Source organism: Pseudopodoces humilis, chromosome 27 (genome assembly GCF_049639895.1).
Source record: "Pseudopodoces humilis isolate 2021_Gansu_Grassland_sample_001 chromosome 27, ASM4963989v1, whole genome shotgun sequence".
Taxonomy (NCBI): domain Eukaryota; kingdom Metazoa; phylum Chordata; class Aves; order Passeriformes; family Paridae; genus Pseudopodoces; species Pseudopodoces humilis.
Genome location: NC_142226.1, coordinates 6,187,343 through 6,208,287, shown reverse-complemented (window position 1 = coordinate 6,208,287; position 20,945 = coordinate 6,187,343). Strand labels below are relative to the sequence as shown.

Below are 20,945 nucleotides of genomic sequence, written 5' to 3'. Positions count from 1 at the left end.
GGGCGAGGGGTTGGCACCGTGGCGGGGACGGGGTAGCCAAGGACATCCCCGGAGCGGGGTGGCCGCAGAGGAGAAGCCATGGAAGCCCATGGAAGGTTACGGGAAGCCTGGGGGGGCCGGCGCTGCCCTGGCCTCCTTAGAGGAGGCAGCAGAGACCCGGGGCAGGCTATTTCTGCTGAGATCCCGAGGAAAGCTCTGGGAGAATTGTGGGCTTCTATAAATAGTGTGTGTCAGCCGAGTGGAAACAGGGCCTTGAAATGCTCCTGCTATTCTCCCGAGTGCTTGGAACCAGCTCTTGGTAAACAGGGCAGCGGTGGGGAGGGCTGTTTCCTTCTTCCGGGCTCGGTAACAGGAGCGGGAGGGATGCGGGGGGGATTTTTGCCTGGTGATATGGCAGCGTTCCCCCCCTGGGGCCGGCCGGCTGGATGCTGGGCTGTGGCCGGGCTGCCCGGATGCGGGATGGCCCCTGAATGCGTCGCAGATGTGTGTCCTCCCCCGCTGCCGTCCCCTCCCCGCCCCACTGCCCGCCGAACTTCGGGGCTGGGCTGCGCCGTGCGGCCCGGCCGTGCTCCTTGGGGAGCCGGTGATGCTGGGGGAGCCTTTTGGGATGCGAGGGCTCAGCTGGCCAGGAGATGCTCAGCACACCCCCTCCTCTGGCCGGCATAGGGGTGCGTGGGGTCACAGGCTGGTTCCCTCTCTCCCCACCGTGTGTCCATCCATCCGTCCGTCCCGGGTGTTGTTCCTGCTCTGCCTCAGGGCACGTGCTGAGCGACGCCTTAGCCCGGTGCGGTGCTGGAGGGCAAGGATTTGATCCCATGGGACCTTCCCAGGCATGTCTCGACACCCAGGTGCTGGGGACCTTGTTCCTCAGGGGGTTCTGCATGCGGTGGGGACATGGTGACGTTCTCAGGGAGTTTGCTTGGCTCTGGGGCACATCCTGGCAGCCCCAGTGCTGTGGTGAGCATTCGGCTTCCCACGACAACCTGGCATCGTGCTCATTTGTCACCACCCCTTGCACCCACACCCCAATCTTCACCCTGTGCTGCGGACAGTGGCTCAAAAGCTGACTTGTTATTATTTTCCTTAAAAATAACACAAAAGGGAAATAACTGGGCTGTGCTTAGCTCCCCACTGGGAGTTTTTAGGGTGATGTACAGCGGGCTGAACGGTGGGAGGGATCCAGCGCACTTCTGGGGGGATTTGGTGTTGGGTTTGGAGTTCACCAGGGTGTCTGTCACGGGGCTGGGGCCCACCCCATCCCAACGTGCTGCCTGCCCGGGTGCTCGGTGCTGGCATAGCAGAGCGTGTTCTCGGCGTGGGTGGGAAGGGGCGAGCGCCAGTCCGGTGGGGTTTTTTTTTCCTTCTCCATCTTTCTTTTTTTTTTTTTTTTTTTTCCCTTTTTTCTTTCTTTTTTTTTTTCCCTCCCTCTCTGTGGGTTGAGCGTTGGGGCGACAGACAGGGAAAGTCTGAGCAATGGTCTCCGTGCTGGTGCTGTCTTCAATCACCGCGTCCCAGAATCCCTCGCTCTGGGCCTTCTAGGCACAAGGGCTTACAGCGAAAATCGGCAGCTGCAGCTGCGAGTGAAAGCACAAGAGCCCGGCTGGGTCTTTGGCATCGGCAGGAGAGCAAAAAAAAGCTGGGGGAGGCGAGGAGGGAAGGGAAAAGGCGGGGGGAAATGTGCCCTGTGGTTTTTTTCCAGGCTTGCCACCGAGGGTTGTGTTTCAGAGCATCGGTTCCCGGGCGCGGGAAGAGGCGGGAGGATGGGGGGTGCGGAGCGATGCCTCCGGGGAGCTCATTAAAATCTGTCGGCTCCCCCCTTTCGCCGGCCGAGAGAGGCTGGGTATGGAGGGAAGGAGGGAGGGACGTGCTGGGAAGGAACATGCCGGCAAACCGGCTGCCCGGTGGGGACAGTTGCCGGCCCGGGCAGGAACGCTGCCCCGGGGGCTCACCTGTCGGAGCACGTCGGGCGCGGCGTGCCAGCGAGGCCGTGACAGGGGCTGCCTGTGCCGGGGACTCCCTCGGCGCTGCGAGACGGCCCCCGGCCCCCGAGCCGGGCTCAGAGGGGTGATGAGCTGCCCTGGTGCCCGGGTGGCAGTGGGCAGGCTCCGGGTGCTCGGGGCGATGCCGGGGGTCAGTGGGGTGCGGGCAGGAAGGGGAGTGTGAGTAGGAGGTGTCAGCACCTGCAAGGGCAGCGTTGGGAGCGTTGGCTGTGCAGGCAGGGTTTGATGTGCAGGTAGGGTGTGAGGACAGGCTTTGGTGCACAGGCAGACACCGGCGTGCATGGAGGGTTTGGTGTGCTGGCAAGGTTTGGTGTGCAGGTAGTTTGGTGTACAAGACAGGGGGTGTAGGCAGGGATTGGTGTGCATGGCAGAGTTTAGTTTGCAGGCAGGGTTTGCTGTACTGGCAGGGTTTAGTACAGACAGGTATTGATGTGCACAGGAAGGCTTTGGTGTGGAGGCAAAGATTGCTGTACAGGGATGAGGCTGGCTTGGAGATGCTGGGTGCTGAGGTGCAGGTGTTGGCAGGGGACACACCACCCTGGCAAAAATACCTCCTTCCCCTCCCCAGTGAAGGGGACTGAAAGCGTTGGGGATCCCCCTTCCCATTCCAAATCCCATGGCATGCCGGAGGGAGAGTGTTGGTGCAGCCTGCCCTGGCAAAATGCAGGGAGACAGAAGAGAGGCAGAATGTGGTATTGATCCTCTCAGAGGGAGAGCGTAGCAGTCCTGGCACATTCCAGCTCCAATCCTCTGCCCTTCCCACGGCTAAAGCAGCTCCAGGCAGGAGTGCCATGCCATGCCATGCCATGCCATGCCATGCCATCCCATGCCATCCTATCCCTCAGCTGCTGCTGCTGCCTCCAGGGCCTTAAACCCCACGCACACTCTCCCTTCTTCTCTCTTCCCTCTTCCCTCTTTCCTCTTCCCTCTTCGCCTCCTGCTGACTTCAGCGCATCGGCTTGGGCTCAGCGCCTGAACATTCCTTGCAAAACCTGGGCCTAAAATATCTGGAGGAGGATGGAGCGCCTTGGGCGAGGGAGATGAGCTCCTCAGCTGCAGGAAAGAGGGAGGCTGCCGGGCTGGAGGCAGCAGGGACGCTCTGCTCCCTGCCAGCTGCCAGCCCCGCTGGCCTCCTGGGAAAACACCAGGAGTAAATCTTGCCTGGTGAAGTTGGCGGTTTGGTTTGGTTTGGTTTGGTTTGGGTTTGGGTTGGTTTGGGTTGGTTTGGGTTGGGTTGGTTTGGTTTGGGTTGGTTTGGTTTGGGTTGGTTTGGTTTGGTTTGGTTTGGTTTGGTTTGGTTTGGTTTGGTTTGGTTTGGTTTGGTTTGGTTTGGGTTGGGTTGGTTCGGGTTGGTTTGGTTTGGTTTGGGTTGGTTTGGTTTGGTTTTGGTTTGGTTGGTTTGGTTTGGGTTGGTTTGGTTTGGTTTGGTTTGGGTTGGTTTGGTTTGGTTTCGTTTGGTTTCGTTTTGTTTGGTTTGGTTTGGTTTGGTTTGGGTTGGTTTGGGTTGGTTTGGTTTGGTTTGGTTTCGTTTCATTTTGTTTGGTTTGGGTTGGTTTGGTTTGGTTTGGGTTGGGTTGGGTTGGGTTGGGTTGGGTTGGTTTGGTTTGGTTTCGTTTCGTTTCGTTTCATTTTGTTTGGTTTGGGTTGGTTTGGTTTGGGTTGGGTTGGGTTGGGTTGGGTTGGATGTGCCCAGAAGCAGGAGCAGGAGGGAAGCACAGCACCCTGTGGAGCAGCAGATGAGTGATACAGGAGCGGGGATGGTGTTGGGAGTGGGGTGACAGAAAGGCAGGGTGTCACAGAGTGTGGTGAGAGGGAGAGTAGGGTCACAGGGGAACAGGGGAGCAGGGTGACAGTGGATCAGCGTGGCAGGGAATGGGACAAAGGGGGAGCAGGAGAACAGGATGCCATGGGAGAAGGGTGGCAGGGAACTAGGGTGATGGTGGAGCAGGGTTACAGAGGAGCAGGGTGACTGAGCAAGGCGAAACGGGATGGAAGGGTGACAAAGGAGCAGGATGGCAGGAGAGTGAGCTGGGTTGGGGTGGCTGAGGAGGGACAATAACTGCTGGGAGGGAGGTGCTACGCGGGAGCTGTGTGAGAACCAGTTTGAGAGGTCCAGATTGGCAGCAGATCCTGAACCAGGAGGAGCTGAGCATCCATACGGCCCCTGCCGAGATCAGACGCGACGACAGCGACTCGGTTTGGGGGAAGAAATTGGAGGCGGGGGAAGCTTTTTTGCTGAAATGAAATTTGAACCCCAAAGTGGGAGGGAAGTGGAGGTGGGGGGCACGGCTCTCTCCACATGGTTATTACTGCTGTTTTCCACCCAGCTGAAAGGAGAATGTAGCTTAATATGGACCCGCGGGGAGGAGAAGCACTTGGGAACGGGGATTTGGCAGGAGGGAGCTGGGAAACAGCGAGAGGAACGTAGAGGTGAGAGTGGCCAGGGCTTTGCCCAGGAAGGAGAGGACGGAGCCGGGCTGGAACAAGGCGCTATTGTTCTTGGCGAGCAGGGGGCTGGCTGCGGCCCCCCCAGACCCACAGAGCTGGCGCGGATGTGGGGAAGGTTTTTGGGACCGGTTTTTCCCGGTGGATTGCTGGCTGGGGAGTGGGAAGAGCTCACTGTGCTGGGGTGCACCAAAGGGAGCTCGCAAAACACCCAGAGAGGCAGACTGGCGTTTGATGGGGAGGTGGTGGCAGGTGAGAGGACGGGGGTGAGTAGGGGGAATTTCAGATCAGTGAGCGGGAGTGGGGCTGGTGGGGCAGGGGTTTGGTGGCCAGAGGACAACGTGGGAATGGGGCAAAACCCAGTGTTCCTCATTCTGCCAGCACAGCAGCTCCTCCTTGATGTGTGTGTGAGGCTGGGCTGGTCAAAAGAGAGGGTCTGGGGACCTTGCTGGCCTGGGGACTTCTGTCACCCCATGGTTCACGTCCTGCCACGATCCCCTCTTGGTTGCTGGCATCTCTCCAGCGGTCCCCACTGAGCCCTGCCATTCCACATGTCCCCTTGGTCCCTGCCCCAGCACCTGACCTCACTGCCCTCAGCATTTCAGCACTGCTGTTGATGTCACGTGCCACGTTGCCAGAGCCACCGGCTGTCCCCCAGGCCATGACTGTGCTTGGGGACACCCCAGGGTGCCAGTGAGCAGGAATGTGGGGAACCAGTGAGGCTCCTGGGGCTGGAGGAAGAGGAGGAGGAAAATGAAGGGGTGTGCAGTTCCATGGGCTCTGGGGGCTGTGGCCAGGGAGGGGCCAGGCTCAGGACAAAGCTGAGCTTACCCCAGCCTTTCCTGGGCTCCCTGCGCCTTGGCCCTCCCAGCCCAGCTGGAAAAGAAAGACTCCCCCTGCAGCACATCCCTGTCATTTGTTCCCATCCCCCCAGATCCCACCTTGATGCTTCCAACGCAGCGATGCCCTAAAGGCAGCAGAAGCACCTTTGCAAGTGCACACTAAATATTTGAACACGCTTGGGTGGCTCTGGCGCCACTGCTGCTCTCACCCTTCCCCATCCGCTTTCCTCACCTCTCTGGACTCCCCAAATTTAGTGAGTACCCCTCCTTTCCTTTAGTGGGTGCTCCTCCTTTCCTTCCAGAGAGGGGTGTGATGTTTGCTCAGCAGCTCTTGCTCAGAATTATTTGCTCCAACTGAGGCAGTGCTCGGCATCGCCGTGTCACCCCGGGTGTGTGTCATCGCGTGTCCCCCCCTCCCCAGCCCACCCACCGCCAGCCCCGGCTGCACGTGGTGGTACCACGGCATCCGCGCGACGCCCGCCTCCCCATCCTTCATCCCTCCTCTTCCTCCCAGCCTCAGCACCCTGCAGCCGGGCTGGGCGCCCAACGGGGCGGGAAGGGGGGGAGCAGCGTTCCCCTCCCCTCCCCGGCATTCCTTGGGAGTGAAACACAAGAGCTGGCAGGGCACTCCTGCTTTCTCTGGCCTCCGCTCCTCTGGTGCCTGAACAAAGCCCTCCTGCCTCTCCCAGGAACCTGGGGTTTGAAACAGGAGAGACGGCTGGTGCTGCATGGCAACATCCTCCTCAGGCATATTTTGGGTTCTGTGGTGGGTGGGGGACAGAGGTGGGCACAGTCCCCGTGGCACGCAGCTCTGGACAGCGTACCCCAGGGTACCCACAAGCACTGTGCCTGCCTCAAGAAGTGTTGGCATCCTCCCCAACCTGGGTTTTGCGTCCCCACCATCTCACTGTCATCATATTGCCATGGAAACTGAGCCCTCAAGAGCACCAGTTCAATTCCAGTTTGCCCCAGTTTGATCGTAGTTTGGCCCCAGCTCTCTTCCCAACCCATCTGTGACAACACGGCTTGGTGTATCCTTCATCCCATGATCCAGGACGATGCTTCCCACAGGGAATGTGTGCTCCATCCTCCTCCCAATGTCCAACACCCCCCTCCTCACCAAACAAAGCCCCCCCCACCCTCCCCACCACCCCCGGTGAAACAGGCCCCTGTCGGAGCGCAGTCCCCGACAGCGAAGGTTATTTTAATGGATGCATTACTTTAAACGAACCCTCCGCCATCTGTTCCACCCCCTAATTACGCATGCAAAAAAAAGCCCATCTCACAGCCAGCGCAGGAGAAAGTAAAGATATAAGTGATTTAAATGCATGTATCCGCAGCTCCGCCAGCAGCTGGGCTGGGCTGCGCTCCTCAGCTGCCTGGTGAGCTGGGCAACTTGGAGGCAAGAAGGCAAAAGGGATGGTTCTCCTGGACCCGGCCACGCCAGCAGCTCGGGGGGGCGGCCGTGGTGCTGGGCGGATGGTGGGTGCAGCAGGCTCTGGAGTGCAGTGGCTGTACCCGTCCCTCCACCCATCCCTCCTGCCGTGGCCTCTCCCCGTCACCCCCTGAAGGTTAGCTCTGCCCGCCGGCTGCCAGCCTCGGCGCGGCTGAGCCTTCAAAGCGCGGGGACACGCGGCCATCCCCAGGCTGCCGCGATGCATGGCGGGCTGTGGGGGGAGAACCCCCCAGCCTGGCCGGGCTCCTTGTCCTGACGCTGTTCGGAGGTGGCTGAGCGGGCAGGGGGTCCCAGGGGATGGGGATGGGTGTGCGTGGCCTCCGCGTGACACTGGGTGCTTTTCCTCTGGAAGAGACACCGAGGAGGGGAGGCTTTTCCCCCGTGCTGCTTTTCCCAAGCAGTAGCTCTGTTTCTGTGAGCCATCCCAAGATCCAGGGAATCTTGAGCCCTGAATGCTCACAGATGATGTTCGACCCAGGAGTCTGTCCTTTGGGACAGCGGAAGGTGAGAGTGGGGTGGGGGGAATGAGATCCACTTGGAGAGGCAGAGCTCATAGGTGATGAAAAAAATTTTTACATCTATCTCCTGCTTTGGGGAGTCCCAATAGGAACAGGGAGGTGACAACAGTTTAGAGGGCTGCATCTATCCTCTGTCTAGGGGGAAACAGAGGGGAACCTTGCGTTCAGAGCTGTCCCACTGTGACTCAGTTTCCCCCATCCCCAGTACAAACCACCCACAGGGATGGGATGGGTGCCTGGCGTGGCTTTGGGTGACCCCACAGTGACAACGCAGGACCACGACCACCATAGCAGGGCCACCGCCTGGCGTCGGAGCCGACGGTGGTCCTGGGTGCCTGTCGTCCCCCCCCCTCCCTCCGTCTCCTTCTCTCCGTGCCTGACTGCAGCAGATGCGCCAGCTCTGCAGGAAGAGGGAATTAAGTTGGGCTGGAGGAATTTTAAAGATTGCTGCAGGCCTGAGGGTCTTAGATCCCCCCGCGGAGATGGGCAGTCATGCAGAATTAATCCTATCGGCAGCCTGGCTCGGCTTCAGCCGGTGCAGAGCTCCGGGAGAGCGCGCGGGAGCGCGGGGGGCGATGCTGGGGGCGGCTGAGAGAGCCCCGGTGCCTCTCGGCATCGATGGGAAATTAATAATGAAAAATTAAAAGCCCCAATTCAGCCTTTCACCCCCCCCTCCTTCCTTCTCCCCATCAGCCTGGAGGTGGGACTCGTAGAGGGGGAGGAGGTGGGTGGATTCTGCAAAGCTTAAGGAAAACCTGTTTGCCGTAGCCAACAGAGCCCATGGTGGGAGAAAATGCTGGGGCCACATCCCACTGCCGGTGCCCGGAGCTGTGGCACAGCCGGGGCTCAGCCGTGCGCCACGGGGGCCGTGGGGACACCCCTTTGCTGCCATCAGCAGCTCCAGCCGCAGTGAGGTCACGCAGAGGCAGGAGGGGGCAGCTTGGGGTGACGAGAAGGACGTTGAGGAGGCGAGAGGGAGGTTGGGTGGCAGGAGGAAGGTTGTGACAGGAGCAGGTTGGAGTGGCAGTAGGAAGGCTGAGGTGGCAGGAGGCAGGCTGGGGTGGTAAGAGCAGGTTGAAGTGGCAGGAGGCAGGTTGGGGTGCTGTGCCAGCACAGGGGACACGGGGACACACCAGGCATCCCCACGTGCCGCACCAGCCGCCCGCAACATCCAAGGGGATGCCAGGGTGACATCTGGGTGCCCTGTGGCTCTGCCAGCCCCACAGGCAGCCTTGTCCCTATCGTCCCTGCTGGCTGCGGGGGCTGCGGTGCCACCGTGCCAGTGGGCTCGGTGGCTGCGTGATGCCGGGCAGGGTGGCCCGCAAGGGCTCTGCAGCTGCTGCCGAACCCTCTGCTCCTCCAGTTTATAAATAATGCAGCAGCGAGGCGTGTTGGCAGTGCCCGCACACGCCTGCAGCCCTGGCGTGGCGGCGGCGCTTTTGGGGGTGAGCGACGGGTGCTGTCACCCCGGCAGGGTGACACCGAGCCGTGTCATCTCGGCGGGGAGGTGGCGAACCCTGCTGTGTCCCCCTTCTCCTTGCTCCCCGCCCTGTCCCCCAGCCCCACACGGCCGGGGTGGGTGGTGGCGGGTGCCCGCGGTGACCCCACGCGTGGGGACGTCCCCAAGCCTCGCGACAGTGGCGCGGATGGCGACGCGCAGCTTGCAGGGTTGCCATGGCGATGTGCTGGCGCTAACGAACCCGAGTAAACATTAACGAGGGAGAGCCCCACGCGGGTGGGTGCGAGCGTGGGGACCCGGGCGTCCTGCGGGGCTGGGTGCCGGGGTGGGGACACATCGTCCCGTGTGGGGCGCACCCAGGAGATTCCCCCCAGGAGTCCCCCCTGCGTGCTGTGTGGGGCTGTGGTTTCTTGGTTAGGCTGGGAGCTCTGGGTGCTGGGTGAGGTCCATGGGGGCACGGTGTCAGTCCCCTTCTCAGTTTGGGAGCAGCCAGAGTGGGAAGGTCCCTATCTTGAGGTCCCAGAGGTCCTGTCGTGCCCCAGCACTGCTGTCCCACTCTGGCCGCGGTCACCCTCTCTGTGCGGCGCCCGTGAGGGGGGATGAGTCCCCAGGGTGTCCCCCAGCGCTGGTGGGGACCTCCGGGTATTCCTGGCAGCAGCTGCCACTGCTTTTGCAGTTGTCACCATGACTCAACTCCCCGCGTTCCTCCTTTCCCATGGCCAGGCCGGCACAGGGACCCACACCCTGCTTTGGGTGGGGGCAGCCCCCGCACCAGCACCCCCACCGTGCCCGAGGTCCCCTCCAACATTTAATGGTGCTGCAGCTCATTAAACGGAGGTGCAGGTGCCCCCGGTACCTTCATCCTCCCGGAGGGCTCTTAATGAGCGGCTGCTAACGAGCGCCCGCGCTCCCCTTGCAGCCCCGGGAAGAGGCTGATTGGCGAGAGGCGCCCGGGAGCGACTCGCGGGCTCCTTCCAGGGGCTTCGAGGGGTCCAGAGAGCCCTTTGCCACGCTGTAGACGTGGCCTTTGCACCGTGCACGAGGGTCCCGCGTCACCGAAACTGCACCGGTGTCACATCTGTCCCCAGCTTCTCAGTGTGTGCATCGTGGGCACCTGGTGCCCTTTGCCTCAGTTTCCACCCTCCCCTCCACCCCCGGGGACTCGGGGCCTTGGGATGGGCACCAGCGTCACAGACATGCAGAGGCGTGGGCTGAGGCTCCTGTGGGTCTCAGCCCCACTGCTGTCCCCGGAGTCACCCGACCCCCGGGAAGACCTGCTGGGGTCTGTTTGCACGGGGAACTGCGGAGGGCTTGGCAGAGGGGCTGTACGGGTCCCGGGCACCCCAGAAACGGCCCCGTGCTGCCGATGCCGTGTGCCGAGGGTGCAGGGCACTGGGTGCCCAGAGGCGGTCTGCTGGGGGATGCCTGGATCAGAGGGGCTCTTAAACTCGTCCCCCTTTTTGGGGGTCTGTAGGGGGGAGACCCCATCCTGCAGAGCCCTCGACCCACACCGAGGCTGGGTCCCCCAGCTCCCCACTGAAGGGAGCCCTAATCCTCGGTGACACGGTGCCCAGCTCCACAGTGGCTAATTGCAGTGTCCCCAGCTGAGGATTACGGTTTAAAGCAGGAAAGGAGCAGCAGGAGCAGATGAGCTCCTGAGCAACAAAGCTCCTGTTCCCCTGCAAAGCGACTTTTATTAGGGGTATAATTAAAAGCTGACAGGAGGGGAAAATCATGGGGACGGTCAGGGTGAGGGATGAAGCCACCTGAAGGTCCTTGTGTCCCCCCAGGCGTCCCACCCGCCAGCTTCCCACTCTGACCACAGCGTTTCTGGCAGGGCAGGAGGGAGTGAGATGCTGGGCTGGCAGAGGAAATCCAAACTCAGCCCCTATGAAAGGGGCTTTGTGTGCCGGAGAAGGAGCAGCCCTCCTTCTTCTCCTCCTCCTCCTCCTCCTTCTCCTCCTCCTCCACCTCCTCCTCTCTTCCTCCTCCTTTTCTCCTGGCCACTTTCCTGCCTGGAGGTGCCCTCAATGCGGGTGCCAGAGGGAAAATGAGGCACAGAGCAGCATGGCAACCCTGTGGCCTCCTGCCCTGCCCAGACTCCTGAGATTTTCCCCAGTACTTGTACCCATGGCTGTGGGTGAGGCAGTCCCTGGGGATTGTGCTGGTGTCCCCCATGGGTGCCCCAACTGATGCCATCCCTGCAAAGTCTCTGGGACGGGTCCTCTGTACCAGGGCTGGCCAAGGCCCTGGCAGTGGAGGAGTAGCAGGGACAGAAAGACACAAGGGCAGAGGGACATCTTCCCCTATCCCCTTCATGCCACCTGGATTGCCCTTTCCCAAAATTCCCACCTGGCTCAGTTTCCCTTTCCCCCCTTGTGAGTGCTGTGCCTGCCCTCCAGCATGACAGGACCTCGGATCACCTGGGGGAGTTCAGCCCTCCTTGGTGACCCCAGCTGCCCCCGCAGACACGGCTGAGGTCCCCTGGGAAAGGAACTCTGCGGCACCCAGCGCTTGGCACCTTTCTGGGTTTCTGCTCATGGGAACATCGCTCCGGTGCCAGTCCGGTCCCGTGGCAGGGAGGAGGGTGGGTGCAGGCAGGGACCCCCAGCTGGGAGCTGAGCACTGACCACTTTGGCCTGGCGCAGCCCCAGCCCCAGCGGGCAGTGGGGGGCTTGTTCTTTGCCTGGACAGGAAGATGAATGAATTCCATTATGGGATCGCGATTTTATTCCACGTGTCAGGGAGCCTGAGATTAACTTGCTCACCAGGCTGTGACAAACCCAGACACCCGCGTGCACGCGCTCGAGTGCGGGGGCTTCGCACACTTGGCGGGCACGGAGCTGCTGAGGCCCTGCCATGCCCAGCCAGGGCAAGCAGAGCGCTGCTCATCCCCACCGATTGCAGCTGGGATCCCTCCAGTGTCTGGGAGGTGGCAAAGACGAAGGCCGGGGCTCTGCCACTGCCACTCTGTTGTCCCATGTCCTAAAGGTCCTTCGGCCGCCCAAGGACTGATGTCTTGCACACGGGCACAGGGCAAAGCACGATCCCAGCACAGCTCTGGGGGGCCAAGCGCTGCCGAATAACAGGCTGGGAGGAAGGAACGAAGTGGGACATGGGGGCCTGGGGGTCTTCTCGATAGCTGGTGACACTGGGGACTCGAGCAATGGGCTGCTCTTCTCTCACCTCAGCCAGGTGGTTGCCCACTTTGGGAGGACATCAGGGCTGTACCAGTTGTGTCGGGGTCATGCTGTGCTGTGCCATGCCGTGCTGTGCCACACTGTGCCGTGCTGTGCCACACTGTGCCGTGCTGTGCCACACTGTGCTGTGCTGTACCACACTGTGCTGTGCTGTACCACACTGTGCCGTGCTGTGCCACACTGTGCCGTGCTGTACCACACTGTGCCGTGCTGTGCCACACTGTGCCGTGCTGTACCACACTGTGCCGTGCTGTGCCACACTGTGCCATGCCGTGCTGTACCACACTGTGCCGTGCTGTGCCACACTGTGCCGTGCTGTACCACACTGTGCCATGCCGTGCCACACTGTGCCATGCCGTGCTGTACCACACTGTGCTGTGCTGTGCCACACTGTGCTGTGCTGTACCACACTGTGCCATGCTGTGCCACACTGTGCCGTGCTGTGCCACACTGTGCTGTGCCACACTGTGCTGTGCTGTACCACACTGTGCTGTGCTGTGCCATGCCGTGCTGTGCCACACTGTGCCGTGCTGTGCCACACTGTGCCGTGCTGTGCCACACTGTGCCGTGCTGTGCCACACTGTGCCATGCTGTGCCACACTGTGCCGTGCTGTACCACACTGTGCCATGCTGTACCACACTGTGCCGTGCTGTGCCACACTGTGCTGTGCTGTGCCACACTGTGCTGTGCTGTGCCACACTGTGCCGTGCTGTGCCACACTGTGCTGTGCTGTGCCACACTGTGCTGTGCTGTGCCACACTGTGCCATGCCGTGCTGTACCACACTGTGCTGTGCTGTGCCACACTGTGCCATGCCGTGCTGTACCACACTGTGCCGTGCTGTGCCACACTGTGCTGTGCTGTACTGCACTATGCCATGCTGTACAGTGCCGTGCTGTGCCACACTGTCCTGTCCCGTGCCGTACTGCGCTGTGCCGTGCTGTGCCGTGCTGTGCAGCACTGTGCAGTGCTATTCTGTGCCATGCTGTGCCACACTGTCCTGTCCCGTGCCGTGCCGTACCATACCGTGCTGTGCTGTGCAGCACTGTGCAGTGCTATTCTGTGCCATGCTGTGCCACACTGTCCTGTCCCGTGCCGTACCGTGCCGTGCCGTGCTGTGCCGTGCCGTGCCGTGCTGTGCAGCGCTGTGCAGTGCTATTCTGTGCCATGCTGTGCCACACTGTCCTGTCCCGTGCCGTGCCGTACCGTACCGTGCTGTGCTGTGCCGTGCCGAGGCTCGGGGCCGGCTGCTCTCCCCTCACCGCTCCCCCCGCGCGGGCGCAGGCAGCTGGCTCTGTTTGCTGGAGGCTTTGCGCATTCCAGTTCGTGGGTCACTCGCCTTCGAAACCTCTCCGGGGACAGAGGCAGTTGGGAGCAGTAAGAAACAACCCAAGGGCTGCAGTGACGCCCACACCCGGCGCTGCCTGCCAGCCCTGGGGTGGGGGCCTTGGGAGAGCACCCCCTGCTCTCCTTGGGTGCAGGAGGGGAGCTCTGGGGTGAGGCAGTACGAGTAACCGCGGAGGAGGGACACGCCGCAGGTTTCTGTGCAGGAGGTGGGAGTGATCGCTTTTTGGGGAGCAGTGAAGAGTGCAGGAGGAATTCTGTGGTCACTTTTGCGTTGGGGACAGGGTACAGAGTGGGGCAGTGGCAGGGGGGCGTCATCCATGATCCATATGGGAAAGGGTGGTGGAGCTGGCCAGGCACAGCACGGGCAAGAGGACAACGTGGGCAGCAAGTGTGAGGCGGCTCAGGGCTGGTTACGGTGTCCTGGAATGTGCGTCGGAGCCGTCCCGAGGAGTTCCTGGGTCCGGTGGGGTGGTGCGAGAGTGGTGGGAGCGCAGCGCAGCTTGGGGAGGCTGGGCGGTGCAGGGAAGGTCAGCCTTGGCCAGATGCAGCCACTCCACCCTCCTCCAGTGCTTTGCACATTAATGCAAATGCACTGGCCTGAGTGGTTCATTAGCAGCATGTGGAATGGAATAATGCATCCGCATCCCATTAGCCTAATGAAAAAAAGGGAGCCGGCACCTGGAACAAAGCTGCCGACTCTTGGCTAGTGCTCTGGCTCGGCCATGCTGGGCCGTGGGGGCCCCCCTTCCCTTCCCCTCCTTTCCCGTCCCTTCCCTCCGCCGCCCCAGCCATCGCCTGCCCAGCCCTCTGAGCATCCTCCCCGTGCCCAGCAGAAGGCGGCCCCATCCCCAGGGTGTCACCACGGATCCCATCCCCAGGGTGTCACCACGGATCCCATCCCCAGGATGTCACCACAGCAGGGTGCAGCCCCAGGAGGACTTCAGGATGGTCCCAGCATCACCCCTCAGCATGCCAGGGTGGGAGAGGGATCCAAGGTAGTAGTGCCACAGAGGCACAGCTGCGTGTTGAGCCGTCTCCGTGTCCGTGGGGCTGGGAGTGCAGAGCCTGAAGGATCCGGGGGCACCCCAGGGTGGGCAGAGCCGGTCGCAGCATCATTCTTCTGCGTCCCCGAGTGGGAGGGGGTCCAAGCTGGGAGTGCCGCAGTGGCGCTGGCCGGGTGTCGAGATGTCCCCATGTCCCTGGGGCCGGGAGCGCGGAGCCTGAAGGATTAGAGGAAACATTGCCAAACAAACCAGGCTGTGCCGGAACCAATTAGCCTCCAGCAGGCAGAGTTTCAGATGCTGTTATTTCTGCCTCTTCTCTTTTCTCTCCCTCCTTCTGTCTCCCCCTTTCCCCCTCCCCGGCCCTCCCCAGCCCCTCCTGCCCGCCCCCAGCATCCCCGCTCTCGCCATTCCTCTCCGTGTCGGAGCTTGTTTTGGGCACTGGCTCTGGAGTGAGTCATGCCGCGCGTAGGGGATTTTAAAAGCTTTCTGCTGTCGCTGGGAAGCCGGTTTGGGCTGCTCTGACACTGGGGGTGGAGCGCCATGCCTCGCAGACAACCCTCGTCTGGGGAACCCAAAAAAATCCCCCACCCTGATGTCCCGAACCCCTGGGATCCCAGCCCCCCCCCCCCCCCCCCTTTGCGGGGGTCGGCTCCGTCACCCCAGCCAGCGGTTGAGTCACAGGCGAAACTTTCGAGCCGTTGGAGCTTCCTCCGCCGGGCCCCTCTCCGAGGAAGTGGTCTGCCGGGGCGTCGAGCCCGGCGGGGCGGGTGCCCCGTCCCGGTGGGTGCAGCACGCAGCCGCGCTCGGCCGGAGCTGGAGCTCGAAGCGTGGGAGACTTTTTTTTCCACCCCCCTTTCCCTCCCTCCACCGCCGCCTCCGCCGGCTCCGCTGCCAAACCCGGGGTGGGGGCCCTCCGGCACGACCCTCCCGCCAGTCCGCAGCTGGCCGCGGTCCCCCCCTTCATCCTCCTCCTCCTCCTCCTTGCCTTGAGCTGCGCTGCTGAGGGACTGCAGCTCCCGTGGATCAGGAGGAGATTTAGGTCAAGCGCTCGACTGAGTCGAAACAGCCATCTGTGTGCGGAGGAAAGCGGCCACCCAGAGCCCCCGGCGCGGCTGGCCCGGCATCGCCACAGGGTCCCGGCACCGCCGGCAGCCCTCGGACCCTGCGCCTGGGCACACAGCCTGCCTTTGTCTCCAGCAAGGGAAAAAACCCACCCAGCGAATAAACAAATGGGGAAAAAAAATCCCCCTTCCTGCCTATCCGTCACCCCCGGCTGTGCCGTGGGCATCGCCGGGAAGTTTGGCACGGAGCGGCCGCGGCAGCGCTCCAAGGTCGCCCTGACACGCGGTGGGAAGGTGTGTGCCGGCGAGAACCGGGCATGGATGCGGGAGCGAGGGCCGGAGCCGGCCGCGGGCGCCGGAGCAGGCAGGGCGGGAGGTGCAGGCAGGAGGGAGGCCCTGGCTGCCTGCCCGGAGCCCGGACTCCTGGGTTCCTGCAGGAACAGGGTGGAGCGGGAGGAGGATGGGGAGCTGGTGTCATCCCGGCCGCGGCGGGGGAGAGCGTTTCCCTCCCCGGGAGAGCGAGGGACTCCGCAAGAATCTGCGGCCGCCGTGCCTCAGTTTCCCCGGATGATGAAGTAGAGCAGCCCAGCTCAGCCGGGCACCCCAGCGAGGTGCGGACCCCCAGCTGCTCCTTGGCACCCCGCACCGGGACGGAGGTGACCGCGGCCCTTCCTGCTCTCCACCTGCCAGCTTCTCTTGCTCTCTCCATTTCCTTCCGGAGCCTTTTTTCGCCCGCCGGTGTCTGTGCCGCTGCGCCTGTGCACACGCTGGGCGCAGGGAGAGGAAACGCCGCCTCGGCCGTGGGAGGGCTGGCGCCGGATGGGCCTCCCAGCCCGGGGCGGTTTGGCACAGCCCAGCCGTGTGACGAGAGGTGCCTGGTGTCAGGCCGGAGCCCGGCCGGGCGCGGGGATGCTCCCCGGCACCGCGCCCCGTCCGCTGGCCGCCCGGAGCCGGGCCCCGCCGGGCCCCTCGGGAGCGCATCCATCCGCCCGCCGCGCCTGGTAAGGAGCTTTGTCCGGCTGCGCAGCCAGTTTGCACAGTAATCCCGCCTCGGCCCGGGGGATTATGCGTGGGGAGAGCCGGGGGGAGCCCGGAGCACCCAGGCAGATGGGGTTTGGAGGTCAAGGTTTCCCTCAGTGCGGTGGGCTCTGGCCAGGAGGGTGACGGGGACATCCTTGTGCTCCAGCGGGTCACACAGGGACCACGACGTTTGCCCCCAGCCGCCGGGCAAAACCGGCAGGAGCTCAGCGTCCCTGCAGAGCCCCTGTAGCAAGCCAAGCCAGGGCTGGGGCCGGTGCTTCCCACTGGGATGATGTGGAGCATCCCTGCATCTTTCTCCAGCATCCTTCCCTCCCACTGTGGCAGCAGCAGGCATGTGCAGGCAGCTGCGAGGCAAGAGCTGCCAGGAGGTGCGGGTCCCACCCTGGGTCCCTTCCCGAGGTCCCATTCCAGGGTCCCATCCCAGCTTCCCCACAGCACTGGGTCCCCGGGCAAGCTGGGAGGGGGCTGGTGGATGCTGGGAGCTCAGCGGTTCTTTATGGTCTCAGAGGGCTCCATTAATTCTTTAAATATCCAGCCTTTCCAGGTGGGTTTTGTTGAAAATTAATTTCCGGAGCTATTTTAATTTTGCTGTATTTAATTTGCTGTTTATTTTAATTAATTAACGTCGGGAAAATCTCTTCTCCCCAGCATCCTGCAGCCGTCTGGGGTGGCTGCACCCGGGAGGTGAGAGCAAGGGGGTGTCGTGGGTGTGAGGGGCACTGATAGGGAGGGTGCCCAGGCCCCACGGTGCCCACCTGGCTCCATCCCACCTGCCCCAGGTGACACGATTGGCATGGGGAAGCAGCGAGCTTGGTCTCTTTCCAGCTCCATCCCTGCTTCAGGGCTCATCACAGGCTTTGCTGCTGGGTCCGTGGGATGTTTGTCTCATCTCCTGGTGGGAGATGGCTCAGGTAGTGCTTGCAACCACCACTCTCCTTTTCCTCTTCCCACCGACGGCTGGGGACCTGAGGTGTGCATCCATGAGGACACCGGGCCGTGCCATGTGCAAGCAGAACACTCCTGGTTTAATAGCCCAGCACGGAGCTCCTTGGAACCACACCCACACAGAGGGATGCGGGGCTGAGCCCAGCCTCCTGCTCCTGCATCCCTCCTGCTGCTCCATCCTCCGTGCTGGCCAGACCCCAGTGAGGGGGTCCCTGTGGGGCAGGCGGGCAAGGAGCGGGGGAAGGGATGGAGCCGTCTTCCTCCAGATCAAGGCCTCTGGTCTCTGACATGTCTAGACGCTGCCACACACACCTAATGTGGTTCTTGGCAGGAGCCGCGGCTGCTCTCTCGAGGTTAATTGCTGCGCACGGAGCTCTGCAGACAGATAACCCGGCTCCAGGCTGCCCCCGACCCTGCCTCACCCAGCCCTGCCTTGGCCACAGTCCCCAGGGGCTGCTCACACCCCCGGGGGGAGCAGCCTGGGGGTGCAGAGGGGCTGAAACTGTGCTGCTGCGCCCGGTGGGTGGTTTGGGGTGCAGCACTGAGCAATGGGGGGGGGTCTCCCGGTTTTGGGGGGGCAGGCAGGGATGGAGGAGAGGTGCTGGCAGTGCTTAGCGGGGGGTGACAGTGGCCGCAGGGGCTTTGGGGCAGGAGGAGGAGAAGAGAAGGGCCTCACCAGCCCAGGGCTGCTGCCATCGTCTGCCTGCTCTTGGCAAGGCGGCTGGACCAGATAAGGGAAGCGCGGCGGGGGCAGCCGGACAAAGGCTCAGCCTTATTCAGCCTGCGTGGCTGGATCCAGGCTCCGGAACGGGAGCTGGAGAGAGATGCAGCAGGGACTGGGGTGGGAAGTGCTGTTTCGTCCTCCAGCCTCAACATCTGGTGGAAAGAGGGGATGGGAGGAGAGAATGCTGGGCAGGCTGCAGGGGTGAGCCCCAGGGCTTGGCCACATCCGGACTCCCTGGGATGGGCTGGATGAGGCCGTTCCCAGCAACCGCTCTTGCAAAGCACCTTCCTGGGAGCAAACACCGCTCTAAAGACATGCTTGGAGCCACCAAACACCGCTCTAAAGACATGCTTGGAGCCACTGGCACCCCAGTCCGGGTCCCTGCCTGGCCCCATCCATAGGGACCAGTTTCCCTTTGGACAAATCCGTGCTTTGTCGGGCCTGGTGCCAGCTCCCAGGTGCCATCGCCAAGGCAGGACAGTGTAGAGCAGGGCTGGGAAGAGGAACATTCCAAGGCTGGAATCACATCAGGTCCCTGGAGGGATGCCCAAAGCACCACATCCCCTCACCTCGCACAGGGCTGGGGCTGGTGATGGGCTCTGGGCTCGGTCCCATGTCCCAGGGCTGTGTGGGGGTGATCCCCAGCCCTGGGACCAGCCCCACATGGGATCCGTGGGGAATCGGGTGAAGGTTTCAGTCCAAGCTGTGTTTTGCTTTATGGTTTCGTCATGATTTCATGGCAGGGAATTTCCGTTCGTAACCAAAGACAAGAACAAAAAAAAGGAAAAAGCCGAAACCAAAGAAAAAAAACCCCAACCCTGCCTTGAATTTTTGCCAACAAAATGGGATGTTTCCATTCTTGTTTTGGCTTTTGGCAGCCCCAAACTGCAGCCAGTGGAAGAAAATATCCATGTGGAAACACTGCCGGCCTCCTCCAGCAGTGCAGTGGCCGAGCTGCAGCTCCTGCCCCACAGCCGTGCTGCGCTGGGGGAGAAGGAGCGTGGCCCCTCCAGAGCATGTCACCGTGCTCCCTTCCCTGTGCTCTTTGGAGAGGACATTGCCATGAGAACAGGATTGTTGTTTTGTGGGGAGCATCGAGACAGAGCAGGCGAGCGTTTGCAAGGACACCGGTGGCACGCCGAGCTCGCGCTTCCCACTTGTCCTTGCAGCGGGTCGCTCTCTCCTCCCCAGCTGGCAGCAGAGCCATGTTCAGCTCCAGCATGTGCTGTGCCACGCCATCCTCCCTCCGGGCATTGCCTTCCCTCCCGGCATCACCCAGCCTCTCCCCGCTTCGCCTCTCAGGTTTTGGGGGATCCTCTGTGGGGCTACGACACTGTGGATGCTGGGGAAGGGAGAAGCAGCCACTGCATTGCTTAAATGAGGTTGGGTTTTTTTCCACACATCCCCCCTCCATCCATGCTAGGAAGAATTACAGTCGCCCAGGCATCTGTTCTGGCAGAGTCGAGCTAAAGAGCTTGTCCTGGGCTTGGCAAACCAGCCAGCGCAGCCGACAGCTTTTCCAAGGGCAGCCTTGGATGTAGAGCAGCAGGTTGACATTGCAGGGAGAGGAGCCTTGTGCTGCAGGCACCGGCGCTGTGCCCCTCAGCTCCTGACTGGATGGGGTTTGGCAGGGAGTTCTGCAGGCAGGATGCTGCAAACCCCATTCCCAAAAATCGGCATCCTCCAGCAGGTCTTTGTTTGGAGCTGGGAGGAGGGCAAATGGTGCCAGCACGTCCCAGGGTCCTCATCCCTGCACAGGGAGGACAGCAAGTGTCACCCTGCAAGGGACCACTGCCAAAAAAAAAACCCTGCTAAATTCTCCTCGAAGCTGGAGAGGCTCCTCTGTGTCCCCAGGCTGTGCAGCATCCCTGTCACTGCCACCTCTCCCCATTGGCCACCCCATGGTTGTCACCCCCAGTCTCCAGAACAGCGTGGATGGGTACAGCGGTGGCACGAGGAGATGCCAGGAGCGCGGCTGCCCCCTGTGCCAGCAGCTCCGTGCATGGGCCGTAGCCGTGCCCTGTGCTGTCAGCAGTCGAGGCAGGGGGAGGCGAGTTGGAGCGGCTTGGCAGGGAGGTGTGGGAGCCTGCCGGAACGCTGGGCTCGGAGCTGGAGCGTGTCAGGCACAGATGGGATCGTTAGTGGTGGTAAAAATTATCCAGCCCCTCTTAAAAACACAGGCGCAGCAACCTGACCCCACAGCTCCAGTGGTGGCAATTCCCACCGGAGCGGTGCCGGTGTTTGCTTCCCCTGCCATTACCATCCATCCCTGGGATCTGGGGCCGCAGCTGCCCATCACATGCCACATGTTCCCAGCGGCCGGTCCCCTCTGCAGTGCCAGGGTGAGGGGTCTCTCCTTCTCCCTGCCCCAGCACCCACGGCAGTGCCACCGCCGCCGGGCAAACCCCATCCCTGCGGGTGCTCCCACCCTTTGTGCCATTTCCTATTTCTTCTCTAACGCGCCCAAGTCTCCTGTTCGCTTTTTTAACTGCAGTAACCACAAGAGGGAAGTTTCAGAGCGGTACAAGCCCGTCTCTGCGAGGAGGGGAGAGCCACCAGCACTCTGTGCCCATCACCGCAGCACCGTGCCCGGCTGCTCCGCCGCCATGGTTCAGCGGCTGGTGGCTGTTGTGCTTTCCATCCCCCTCTTCCTGCCGCTCATCCCCAGCTCCTTTTCTCTTGGAAGTGAGGAATTTGAGGTTGGTCTGGCGTTGCCAAAGGGCCTCAGGCCCCCCCAGCGCCGATCGATCGCTCCGCGCGCTCCTGCTCCCTGTTTTTTCTGTTTGTTTGCAGCCGCTTGAGGGCTCTTGTGATGAATCCAGCCTGGACAGAATTCAACAACAGCTGAAACGCAGCCCGGGGTGGGGGTGGGAGTGAGAGGGCAGCGGGGCCGGCCCACACTG

General features: G+C 62.2%; 1 protein-coding gene across 7 annotated transcripts in view; it reads left to right on the top strand.

The window, feature by feature from the left end:
* AHDC1 (AT-hook DNA binding motif containing 1) overlaps positions 1-20,945 on the top strand; it is a 53,171-nt gene that overhangs the window by 2,226 nt on the left and 30,000 nt on the right. Inside the window, exon 1 of one of the 7 annotated variants that reach the window (XM_014258426.2) lies at positions 172-298. The exons of the other annotated variants lie outside the window; for them this stretch is intronic. The gene's annotated coding sequence lies outside the window, so the exon portion shown is untranslated. Of the gene's footprint in view, positions 1-171; positions 299-20,945 lie in introns of those variants that run through there. 7 annotated transcript variants of the gene reach the window in all.